The sequence below is a fragment of the Nerophis ophidion genome, linkage group LG07, assembly GCF_033978795.1.
Source record: "Nerophis ophidion isolate RoL-2023_Sa linkage group LG07, RoL_Noph_v1.0, whole genome shotgun sequence".
Lineage (NCBI taxonomy): Eukaryota > Metazoa > Chordata > Actinopteri > Syngnathiformes > Syngnathidae > Nerophis > Nerophis ophidion.
In genome coordinates this window covers 66,148,874-66,161,843 of record NC_084617.1, presented here as the reverse complement: position 1 = coordinate 66,161,843, position 12,970 = coordinate 66,148,874, and positions in this window count along the sequence as shown.

The following is a 12,970-nucleotide window of genomic DNA, read 5'->3' as shown; positions in this document are numbered from 1 at the left end:
GGTCATAAAATGTCGGAAACATGCTGTAATATCTTACTGAGATGATTTAGGACCAAAACCCTTAAAACAAGTAAAACACTCAAACATAAAATCTTCTGTATGGCCGCCCAAGTCCCGGGATGCCCAAAATGTCCGTAACACACCCAGTCCCACGGGGAGGGGGGATAAAAGTTGGAAAAGTCGGCAAAAGTCCCAAAAATGTTTAGAATAAATGATAAATGGGTTGTACTTGTATAGCGCTTTTCTACCTTCAAGGTACTCAAAGCGCTTTTGACACTACTTCCACATTTACCCATTCACACACACGTTCACACAGTGATGGAGGGAGCTGCCATGCAAGGCGCCAACCAGCACCCATCAGGAGCAAGGGTGAAGTGTCTTGCTCAGGACACAACGGATGTGACGAGGTTGGTACTAGGTGGGGATTGAACCAGGGACCCTCGGGTTGCGCACGGCCAATCTCCCACTGCGCTACGCCGTCCAGTCTCGAACCTAAACAGGTCGGAGTCCCACAAGTCCCACCGTCGGCCAGGACGCCCAAAATGTCCAAAACGTGCCCAGCAAAGTCCCACGGGGAGGCGGGGAGAAAAGTGATAAAAGTCGGTAAAATGTTCAAAAATCCTACCCGGTTTAGAGTTTGGGTCTTAAGACTTGTGGCACTCCGTGGGTAGGTATTTTGAAAATTTGTGGGACTTTTGTCGAGTTTTCCAACTTTTATCCCCCCTCCCCGTGGGACTCAGTTGGTTGTGTTATGGACATTTTGGGCATCCCGGGACTTGCGAGGCCAGCGGTGGGACTTGCGGGACTCAAACCTGGGTAGGTATTTAGAAAATTTTTGGGGACTTTTGCCGACTTTTCACACTTTTTTCCCCCACTTCTCGTGGGACTTTGCTGGGTGCGTTTTGGACATTTTTCGCATCACGGGACTCGTGGGACTGTAACCCGGCGAGGTATGTTGGACACAAATGGGACTTCTGACCATTTTGGGCCGCCTTTTCCCCTCTTCTTCCTCGCCTTCCTTCGCACCATTGCTGGGTGTTTTGGACACTTGGAGAAAAAAAGTTTCAAGCATGTTTTACTCAATATAGGTCATAAAATGTCGGAAACAAGCTGTAATATCTTACTGAGATCATTTAGGACCAAAACCCTTAAAACAAGTAAAACACTCAAACATAAAATCTTTTGTATGGCCGCCCAAGTCCCGGGATGCCCAAAATGTCCGAGTCCCACTGGGAGGGGGGATAAAAGTTGGAAAAGTCGGCAAAAGTCCCAAAAATGTTTAGAATAAATGATAAATGGGTTGTACTTGTATAGCGCTTTTCTACCTTCAAGGTACTCAAAGCGCTTTTGACACTACTTCCACATTTACCCATTCACACACACATTCACACACTGATGGAGGGAGCTGCCATGCAAAGCGCTAACCAGCACCCATCAGGAGTAAGGGTGAAGTGTCTTGCTCAGGACACAACGGATGTGACGAGGTTGGTACTAGGTGGGGATTGAACCAGGGACCCTCGGGTTGCGCACGGCCAATCTCCCACTGCGCTACGCCGTCCCGTCTCGAACCTAAACAGGTCGGAGTCCCACAAGTCCCACCGTCGGCCAGGACGCCCAAAATGTCCAAAACGTGCCCAGCAAAGTCCCACGGGGAGGCGGGGAGAAAAGTGAGAAAAGTCGGTAAAATGTTCAAAAATCCCACCCGGGTTTAGAGTTTGGGTCTTAAAACTTGTGGCACTCCATGTGGGACTCCGACCTGGGTAGGTATTTTGAAAATTTGTGGGACTTTTGTCGAGTTTTCCAACTTTTATCCCCCCCGTCCCCGGGGGACTCAGCTGGTTGTGTTATGGACATTTTGGGCATCCCGGGACTTGCGCGGCCAGCGGTGGGACTTGCGGGACTCAAACCTGGGTAGGTATTTTGAAAATTTTTGGGGACTTTTGCCGACTTTTCACACTTTTGTCCCCCACTTCCCGTGGGACTTTGCTGAGTGCGTTTTGGACATTTTTCGCATCACGGGACTCGTGGGACTGTAACCCGGGGAGGTATTTTTAGACACAAATGGGACTTCTGACCATTTTGGGCCGCCTTTCACCCTCTTCTTCCCCGCCTTCCTGTGCACTTGGAGAAAAATAGTTTCAAGCATGTTTTACTCAATATAGGTCATAAAATGTTGGAAACAAGCTGTAATATCTTACTGAGATCATTTAGGACCAAAACCCTTAAAACAAGTAAAACACTCTAACATAAAATCTGCATAGTGAGAAAAATGATCTCATCAGACAGAAAATAAGCAAATATCTCCCTTATTTGAGATATTTCATCTTACTTAGATTTCACTTTTTGCAGTGTAGGTAACTCCCGAATAAATAGAGGAGCATGGGACTGCTCCCCAGAGTGTGGTGGGAGACTGTAACTGACTGTGCAGCACCCCACATTTCTCCTCATGAGCAAAATTGAACTCTGTCTCTGCATGATCCCATCTTCTTGTCTTGTGTGATAGAAAGTTTGGTGTTTGAACTTGATATGTTGTTAGTTTACGAAAAATCTAATTAGCTCCATCTTTTGACACTCCTCCTTTGACTCCCCGTCCTGACAAGCTACACCGGAACAACAAAAATGACAGGAAGAAGATACGTTGAAGGGGAGCCATCCACCCACAATACGGTGCATCCTTAAAGAGCGGCCTGACGATGGTCTGTAAAACATAATCTATGCAACGTTTTGACCAGAGAAACACAATCACATGTTATGTAGACCACAAGGAAGTGTTTTAAATGTAGAAAAATCATAACATGACCTTATAATCCGGTGTGCCCACTGATCGGCAGTGCGCCTTAAAACACGGTGTGCCCTATGGTCCAAAAAATACGGAATATTTAATCATACATCTTTTCCAAATCTTTCACTGATAATTCATTCACATCACACCTTTTACATGTTTAATAACTCCGACAAGTATGTGCTCCAATCGCTTTGTCACAAAAAAATAAGAGTTGTAGGAATGATTGGAAACTCAAGACAGCCATGACATTATGTTCTTTACAAGTTAAGTGAATTTATATAGCGCTTTTCTCTAGTGACTCAAAGCGATTTTACATAGTGAAACCCGATATCTGAGTTACATTTAAAGCAGTGTGGGTGGCACTGGGGAAAGGTGGGTAAAGTGTCTTGCCCAAGGACACAACGGCAGTGACTAGGATGGCGTGAGCGGGAATCGAACCTGGAACACTCAAGTTAATGGTACGGTCTCTCTCAGTTAAGTGAATTTATATAGCGCTTTTCTCTAGTGACTCAAGGCGATTTTCCATAGTGAACCCAATATCTGAGTTACATTTAAAGCAGTGTGGGTGACACTGGGGAAAGGTGGGTAAAGTGTCTTGCCCAAGGACACAACGGCAGTGACTAGGATGGCGTAATCGGGAATCGAACCTGGAACCCTCAAGTTGCTGGTACAGCCTCTCTACCAACAGTTCTACACCGCTCCCAAAGCCTTACCCCGGGGAGTCTGCAACCTGCGACTCTAGTGCAACATGCAGCTCTTTAGCACATTTCTCAAAATTTATAAAAATAGAAAAAGATGGGGGGGATATATTTTTTGTTTTAATATGGTTTATTTTACATGACATAAACCTTCCTAATTGTTAGCAATCCCACTGTTTATGTTAAACATGCTTCATTCGTGAGAGTATTTGGCGATCGCCGTTTTGTCCTGCTAATTTTGACGGTCCTTGAACTCACCGTAGTTTGTTTACAAATCCAACTTTCTCTGATGCTGCCGCAGAAAAACCTGGTTTATGCCACTGCCCGGCACATTTAAATAATCTTCCATCCATCCATCCATTTTCTACCGCTTATTCCCTTTCGGGGTCGCGGGGGGCGCTGGCGCCTATCTCAGCTACAAATAATCTTTCACATAATAAATTCATAAAATTACTATACTTCATGAAGAATGACAATGAGGACATTTAAGAGCCGTTTGTGGCTAAATGTCCCCAAGCAGACGTGACATCCATGCTTCTAGAATGAAGTACATCGAAAATGTTCTAAAATGTATAAAAAACAGAAAAAGTTAAGTGAATTTATATAGCGCTTTTCTCTAGTGACTCAAAGCGATTTTACATAGTGAAACCCAATATCTGAGTTACATTTAAAGCAGTGTGGGTGGCACTGGGGAAAGGTGGGTAGAGTGTCTTGCCCAAGGACACAACGGCAGTGACTAGGATGGCGTAATCGAGAATCGAACCTGGAACCCTCAAGTTGCTGGTACAGCCTCTCTACCAACTGTTCTACACTGCCCCCAAAGCCTTACCCCGGGGGGTTTGCAACCCGCAACTCCAGTGCCACATGCGGCTCTTTAGCACATTTTTCAAAAATGTATAAAAATAGAAAAAGATGGGGGATATATAAAATTTTCTAAAATGTATAAAAACTGAAAAAATTAGGTGAATTTATATAGCGCTTTTTTCTAGTGACTCAAAGCGATTTTACATAGTGAAACCCAATATCTGAGTTACATTTAAAGCAGTGTGGGTGGAACTGGGGAAAGGTGGGTAAAGTGTCCTGCCCAAGGACACAACGGCAGTGACTAGGATGGCGTAAGCGGGAATCGAACCTGGAACCCTCAAGTTGCTGGTACGGCCTCTCTACCAACTGTTCTACACCGCCTCCAAAGCCTTACCCCGGGGTGTTTGCAACCCGCGGCTCCAGTGCCACATGCGGCTCTTTAGCACATTTTTCAAAAATGTATAAAAATTTAAAAAGATGGGGGGATATTTAAATTTTCTAAAATGTATAAAAACAGAAAAAATTAGGTGAATTTATGTAGCGCTTTTCTCTAGTGACTCAAAGCGATTTTACATAGTGAAACCCAATATCTGAGTTACATTTAAAGCAGTGTGGGTGGCACTGGGAGCAGGTGGGTAAAGTGTCTTGCCCAAGGACACAACGGCAGTGACTAGGATGGTGGCAGCGGGAATCGAACCTGGAACCCTCAAATTGCTGGTACGTTCTCTCTCGGTTAAGTGAATTTATATAGCGCTTTTCTCTAGTGACTCAAAGCGATTTTCCATAGTGAAACCCGATATCTGAGTTACATTTAAAGCAGTGTGGGTGGCACTGGGGAAAGGTGGGTAAAGTGTCTTGCCCAAGGACACAACGGCAGTGACTAGGATGGCGTAAGCGGGAATCGAACCTGGAACCCTCAAGTTGCTGGTACAGCCTCTCTACCAACAGTTCTACACCGCCCCCAAAGCCTTACCCCGGGGAGTCTGCAACCTGCGACTCTAGTGCAACATGCAGCTTTTTAGCACATTTCTCAAAAATTTATAAAAATAGAAAAAGATGGGGGGGATATATTTTTGGTTTTAATATGGTTTATTATACATGACATAAACCTTCCTAATTGTTAGCAATCCCACTGTTTATGTTAAACATGCTTCACTCATGAGAGTATTTGGCGAGCGCCGTTTTGTCCTACTAATTTTGACGGTCCTTGAACTCACCGTAGTTTGTTTACAAGTCCAACTTTCTCTGATGCTGCCACAGAAAGACCTGGTTTATGCCACCGCCCAGCACGTTTAGATAATCTTTCACATAATAAATTCATAAAATCACTAAACTTCATGAAGAATGACAATGAGGACATTTAAGAGCCGTTTGTGACTAAATGTCCCCAAGCAGACGTGACATCCAGGCGTCAAGAATGATGTACATCGAAAATACATGTTCTCTTTTTTTGTGGCGCTCACATTCATCACCAGTTTATGTCCGCTCTTCCCACACTAACACATCCATCAGTGCCAACGCACTGACGTGCATATCCCTAGGAATCGTTTTGCCATCCTTTTAAAGTGTTCATAACAGTCTTGGCAGGTTTTGTCGTGTGTTTTCACGGCAAATCGATCTGGATGTTTCTCACAGGAAAGACAGGGCACAGAAAAAAATCGAAATAATAAATTTTGTTTTCCTCCATCGTGAAAAATGACGGAGGAAGCATGACACTCCTGGTAAGTGATTCACCTCGCGTGTGGTGACAAAAAACAGCTTTGGCTTGCTCATCCCTTCACTACTTTGATGAAGATTCACTTGACGGATTACACAGTAAGATGGTCAGAGCTTTCTTATTTGCATACAGAAGCAAGGGAAAACATCTCTCTGTGCTCACAGCTATTAGAGCGAGAAGAATGTCGTACAATATACATTACTTGAAGAGCATCGGGACGCAGGCAGAAAACGATACCATGGACTTGGGGCCTAATTTACAAACCCCGTTTCCATATGAGTTGGGAAATTGTGTTAGATGTAGATATAAACGGAATGCAATGGTTTGCAAATCATTTTCAAACCATATTCAGTTGAATATGCTACAAAGACAACTGATTAACTTTTTGTTCAGTCATTCACAAACAAAGATGGGGCGAGGGTCACCACTTTGTGAACAAATGCGTGAGGCAATCGTCGAACAGTTTAAGAAAAACATTTCCCAACGAGTTATCGCAAGAAATTTAGTGATTTCAACATCTACGGTCCGTAATATCATAAAAAGTTTCAGAGAATCTGGTGAAATAACTGCACGTAAGCGCTGATATTACGGACCTTCGATCCTTCAGGCGGTACTGCATCAAAAAGTGTCATCAGTGTGTAAAGGATATCACCATTAATGAACACTTCATAAAACCACTGTCAGTAACTACAGTTGGTTGCTACGTTTGTAAGTGCAAGTTAAAACTCTACAATGCAAGGCCAAAGTCATTTATCAACAACACCCAGAAACGCTAAGATGAAGTGATGCAAAGTGGAAAAGTGTTCTGTGGTCTGACGAGTTCACATTTCAAATTGTTTTTGGAAATGTTGTGTCCTCCGGAACAAAGAGGAAAAGAACCATCCGGATTGTTATTGGCAAAAAGTTCAAAAGCCAGTATCTGTGATGGTATGGGGGTGTATTAGTGCCCAGGGCATGGAAAACTTACACATCTATGAAGGCACCATTAATGCTGAAAGGTACATACAGGTTTTGGAGCAACATATGTTGCCATTCAAGCAACATTATCATGGACGCCCCTGCTTATTTCAGCAAGACAATGCCAAACTACGTACTACAATAGCTAGGTTTTTTGTAAAAAGTTGTTTAGTGGATGGTATTTGGATCTTAGTCAATTGGGCCGGTCTGTTGGCAGAGACAACAGTTCCCACCTCTCAGGGATGACATTCTACAAGATGTTTCACTACAGAAGAACATTACAGAGTTCAGAGGTTACCGATGTGGTCACTTTGTTATTCCAATATTTCATGCGTGTTAGGTTATTTGGAGACTCCAAATTGTCCATAGGCATGAATGGGAGTCTTAATTGTTGTTGGTCTATATGTGCCCCTTTAGTTTTAATACTAAGGAGCTGTGTTTGCTCTTTGTGTGGCGTCCTTGAACAACAGAATTGTTAGTTACCTAGTAATAAAAGTACACATCTCATACTTAGACAAAAAGGGAGACACTTTTTTATTGTATGAGCGTGTGAATCAGAAAAAGTGTATAGAATGTCGCTTGATTTCATAGATAAAAGCTTGCCACGGTCATAGCCAATCGATGCCAGCTATTCTGTTGGCTCACGCGTCTAACTTGTGGGAAAATCTTGGAGTGAGATTTCATGGCATGTGGCGCAAGTGTTGGAATGTGAGACGGACGGGGTTACTGCCACATACCCTACATATTTATTTTATATTCATATTTTCAGCGTTGTTCAATGCAAACCTACCGACCAATGACACATTTATGGTCATGGTAAAGAATTTTGTTTTAGACATGTTTAATACATTCGATTAAAGAACCTTACATGGTTACTTTTTCCAAAATCAAACATGTCTGAAAAAGAGCAACAAAGCTTACTGTATTTTTTGGACTGTAAGGCACGCAAGAAATCCTGTAATTTTCTCATAAACCAACAGTGGGCCTAATGTACGGATTAATTCAGGTTGTGCTTTCTGACCTCGAAGCAATTTTATTTGGTACATAGTAGAGATGTCCGATAATGTCGGACTGCCAATATTATCTGCCAATAAATGCTTTGAAATGTAATATCAGAAATTATCGGTATCGGTTTCAAAAAGTAAAATGTATGACTATTTAAACTCCGCTGTATGGAGTGGTGGTACACGGACGTAGGGAGAAGTACAGAGCAGTAGCTTCTCCCAGTCATACTTGTTAAGCATCCCGATTTTCCCAGGAGACTCCCGAATACCAGTGCCCCTCCCGAAATGCTCCCGGGTCAACCATTCTCCTGAATTTTGACAGAAAAAAATCTGGATCTTTCGACAGAAAAAATACCGACTTTTTAACAGAGAAAATCCTGACTTTTTGACAGAAAAAAATCCAGATTTTTGTGACCAAAATTTGGGAAAAAAAATCCCGATGTTTCGACAAAAAAAATCCCGACATTTCGACAGAAAAAAATCCCGACTTTTTGACAGAAAAAATCCAGACTTTAGGACAGAAAAAATCCAGACTTTTTAAACGGAAATCACTACATTTGGCCAGAAAAAATCCCGACATTTGGACAAAAAAAATCCCAACCTTTGGACAAAAAAACCCCAACATTTCGACAGAAAAAATCACGACATTTTGACAGGAAAAATACGGACATTTCGACAGGAAAAATCCGGATATTACGACAGAAAAAAATCCAGACATTTCGACAGAAAAAACCCCGACAGTTCGACAGAAAAAAATCCTGACTTTTTGACAGAAAAAAATCCCAATTTTTGACAGAAAAAATGCTGCCTGTATGATGGAAAAAATCCCGACTTTTTAACAGAGAAAAATCCTGACTTTTAGACAGAAAAAATGCCGACTTTTTGACAGAAAAAATTCAGATTTTTTAACAAGATAAAAATCCGGATTTTTTGACAAAAAAAAAATCCCTACAGTTGGAATAAAATATCCCGACATTTCGACAGAAAAAATCCCGAAATTTCGACAGAAGAAATCCCAAAAATTCGACAGAAAAAATCCTGACTTTTTGACAGAAAAAATACAGACTTTATGACAGAAAAAATACATACTTTTTAAACAGAAATCACTACATTTGGCCAGAAAAAATCCCGACATTTGGACAAAAAAAATCCCAAAATTTGGACAAAAAAAACCCAACATTTCGACAGAAAAAATCCAGACGTTTCAAAAGAAAAAAAAAACGACTTTTTAACAGAAAAAAATCACTACATTTGGACAGAAAAAATCCCGACATTTGGACAAAAAAAATCCCAACATTTGGACAAAAAAACCTCAACATTTCGACAGAAAAAATCACGACATTTCGACAGAAAAAATCCGGATATTTCGACAAAAAAAAATCCGGACATTTCGACAGAAAAAATCCCGACATTTCGACAGAAAAAAATCCTGACTTTTTGACAGAAAAAAATCTCAATTTTTGACAGAAAAAATCCTGCCTATATGATGGAAAAAATCCCGACTTTTTAACAGAGAAAAATCCTGACTTTTAGACAGAAAAAATGCCGACTTTTTGACAGAAAAAATCCAGATTTTTTAACAAGATAAATATCCGGATTTTTTGACAAAAAAAAAATCCCTACAGTTGGACTAAAATATCCCGACATTTCGACGGAAAAAATCCCGACATTTCGACAGAAGAAATCCCAACATTTCGACAGAAAAAATCTTGACATTTCAAAAGAAAAGACAACAACTTTTTAACAGAAAAAAAATCACTAAATTTGGACAGGAAAAATCCTGACATTTGGACAAAAAAATCCCAACATTTGGACAAAAAACCCCCCAACATTTCGACAGAAAAAATCCCGACAATTCGACAGGAAAAATCCGGACATTTCGACAGAAAAAAATCTGAACATTTCGACAGAAAAAATCCCGACATTTCTACAGAAAAAACCCCCAACTTTTGACAGAAAAAATCCTGACATTTTGATGGAAAAAATCCCGACTTTTTAACAGAGCAAAATCCTGACTTTTAGACAGAAAAAATGTCGACTTTTTGAGAGAAAACATCCGCAGTTTTTATCAAAAAAAATCCCTACAGTTGGACAAGCAAACCCCGACATTTCAACTGAAAAAATCCCGACATTTCCAAAAAAAAAAAAAAAAGACTTTTTTAACAGAAAAAAATCCAGATTTTTTGACAGAAAAATTTCTGATATTTCGACGGAAAAAATAGAGACATTTTGACAGAAAAAAATCCTTTGACAGAGAAAAACCCGACTTTGTGACATAAAAAAATCCTGATTTTAGGACAGAAAAAACCCTGACATTTCAACAGAAAAATTTTTTAGTGTGTATATTTGTTGCTATACAAGTTTTGACTTTACACTCTCTTAGATGGTGATGGCGTTTTTAGACATGATATGACAACTTCAGGACCTTATTTTGATGTCAATCAAAGTTTTCCATAAGGGTTGTGATTTTGCTGTTTCTTCATGTGAGGGTCAAAGGCCACTAAAAAATTTGAGTGACCATAATCGGAATTTGTTGTTTAAAAAAAATGTAACTCAAATCTTGATTATGAGTATATTTTAATGGAATAAAAATATATCTGATCAGTAGTCGGAAAGGAGTAGGACAAACAAGCACTAAAATGTATCATTTTTAACCAACTAATTGGGTCAAGGAGTACTAAATTGTAAATCCCGACATTTGGACAGAAAAAATGCAGATTTTTTAACAGAGAAAATTCTCGACTTTTTGACGGAAAAAAATCCCGACTTTTTAACAGAAAAATTCCCTATGTTAGGACAGAAAAAATCCCGACATTAGGACAAAAAAAAAATCCCAACATTTGGACAAAAAAAAAAAATACCGACATTTGGACAAAAAAAACCCAACCATTTTGACAGAAAAAATCCTGACATTTTGAAAGAAAAAATCCAGATTTTTTTGACCTAAAAAATCCCGATTTTTTTGACTTAAAAAATCCCGATATTTTGACGGAAAAAATACAGACATTTTGACGGAAAAAATACAGACATTTTGACAGAAAAAAATCCTTTGACAGAGAAAATCCCGACTTTTTGACATAAAAAAATCCCAAATTTTTTCCGGAAAAAATCCCGCCTTTTAACAAAGAAAAGTCCTGACTTTATGACAGAAAAAATACCTACTTTGTGACGGAAAAAATCCAGACTTTTTAACAGAAAAAATCCCTACATTTGGACGGAAAAAAACCTGACATTTCGACAGAAAAAAATCCCGACATTTCGACGGAAAAGATTCCGACTTTTTGACAGGAAAAAATCCCAACTTTTTGACAGAAAAAAATCCCCACTTTTAACAGAGAAAAGTCCTGACTTTATGACAGAAAAAATACCTACTTTGTGACAGAAAAAATCCAGACTTTTTTACAGAAAAAATCCCTAAAGTTGGACAGAAAAAATCCCGACACCTGGCCAAAAAAACTCCCTACATTTGGACAAAAAAAACCCCGACTTTTTGACGGGAAAAAATCCCCATTTTTCAACGGAAAAAAATCCTGACTTCATGACAGAAAAAATACAGACTTTGTGATGGAAAAAAATCCAGACTTTTTAACAGAAAAAATGCCTACATTTGGACAGAACAAAAACCCAACATTTTGACGGAACAAAGTCACAACATTTTGACGAAAAAAACCACGATATTTTGACAAAAAAAATCCCGGCATTTCGACAGAAAAAATCCCTATATCTCGACGGAAAAAATACAGACTTTTTGACAGAAAAAAAGTCCTTTGACAGAGAAAATCCCGACTTTGTGACGTAAAAAACCCCTGATTTTTGGACAGAAAAAACCCTGACATTTCAACAGAAACAATTTTTAGTGTGTGTATTTGTTGCTATACAGGTTTTGACTTTACACTCTTTTAGTTGGTGATGTCGTTTTCAGACACAATATGACATTTTCAGGACCATATTTTGAGGTCAATCAAAGTTTTCCATACGGGTTGTGATGTTGCTGTTTCTTCATGTGAGGGTCAAAGGCCACTAAAAAAATTGAGTGACCATACACGGAATTTGTTGTTAAAAATAAATTTAACTCAAATCTGCTAAATTGTAAATCCCGACATTTTGACATAAAAAATGCAGATTTTTTTAACAGAGAAAAATCCCGACTTTTTGACAGAAAAAATCCTAACTGTTTAACAGAAAAAATCCCTTTATTAGGACAGAAAAAATCCCTACTTTTTAACAGAAAAAATCCCTATATTAGGACAAAAAAAATCCCGTCATTTGGACAAAAAAAAATCCCAACATTTGGACAAAAAAAAAAAACCCGACATTTGGACAAAAAAATCCAGCTGTTTCGACAGAAAAGATCCTGACATCTCGACAGAAAAAAAATTCCGACATTTCGACGGAAAAGATCCCGAGTTTTTGACAGGAAAAAATCCCAAATTTTTGACGGAAAAAATCCCGACTTTTAACAGAGAAAAGTCCTGACTTTAAGACAGAAAAATACTGATTTAGTGACATAAAAAATCCAGTCTATTTAATAGAAAAAATCCCTTCATTTGGACAGAAAAAATCCCGACACTTGGCTAAAAATACTCCCTGCATTTGGACAAAAAAAAAAAAGACTTTTTGACGACTAAAAATTTCAGACTTTTCAACTGAGAAAAATACTGACTTTATGACGGAAAAAATACCGACTTTGTGACGGAAAAAAATCCAGACTTTTAAACAGAAAAAATGCCTACATTTGGGCAGAAAAAAATCCCAACATTTGGACGAAAAAAACCCACGATATTTTGACCAAAAAAATCCCGACAATTCGACCGAAAAAATCCAGATTTTTTTGACATAAAAAATCCCAATATTTCGACGGAAAAAATACAGACATTTTGACAGAAAAAAATCCTTTGACCGAGAAAATCCCGACTTGTTGTTTTCAGACACAGTATGATAACTTCGGGACCTTATTTTGAGGTCAATCAAAGTTTTCCATAAGGGTCGTAATGTTGCTGTTTCT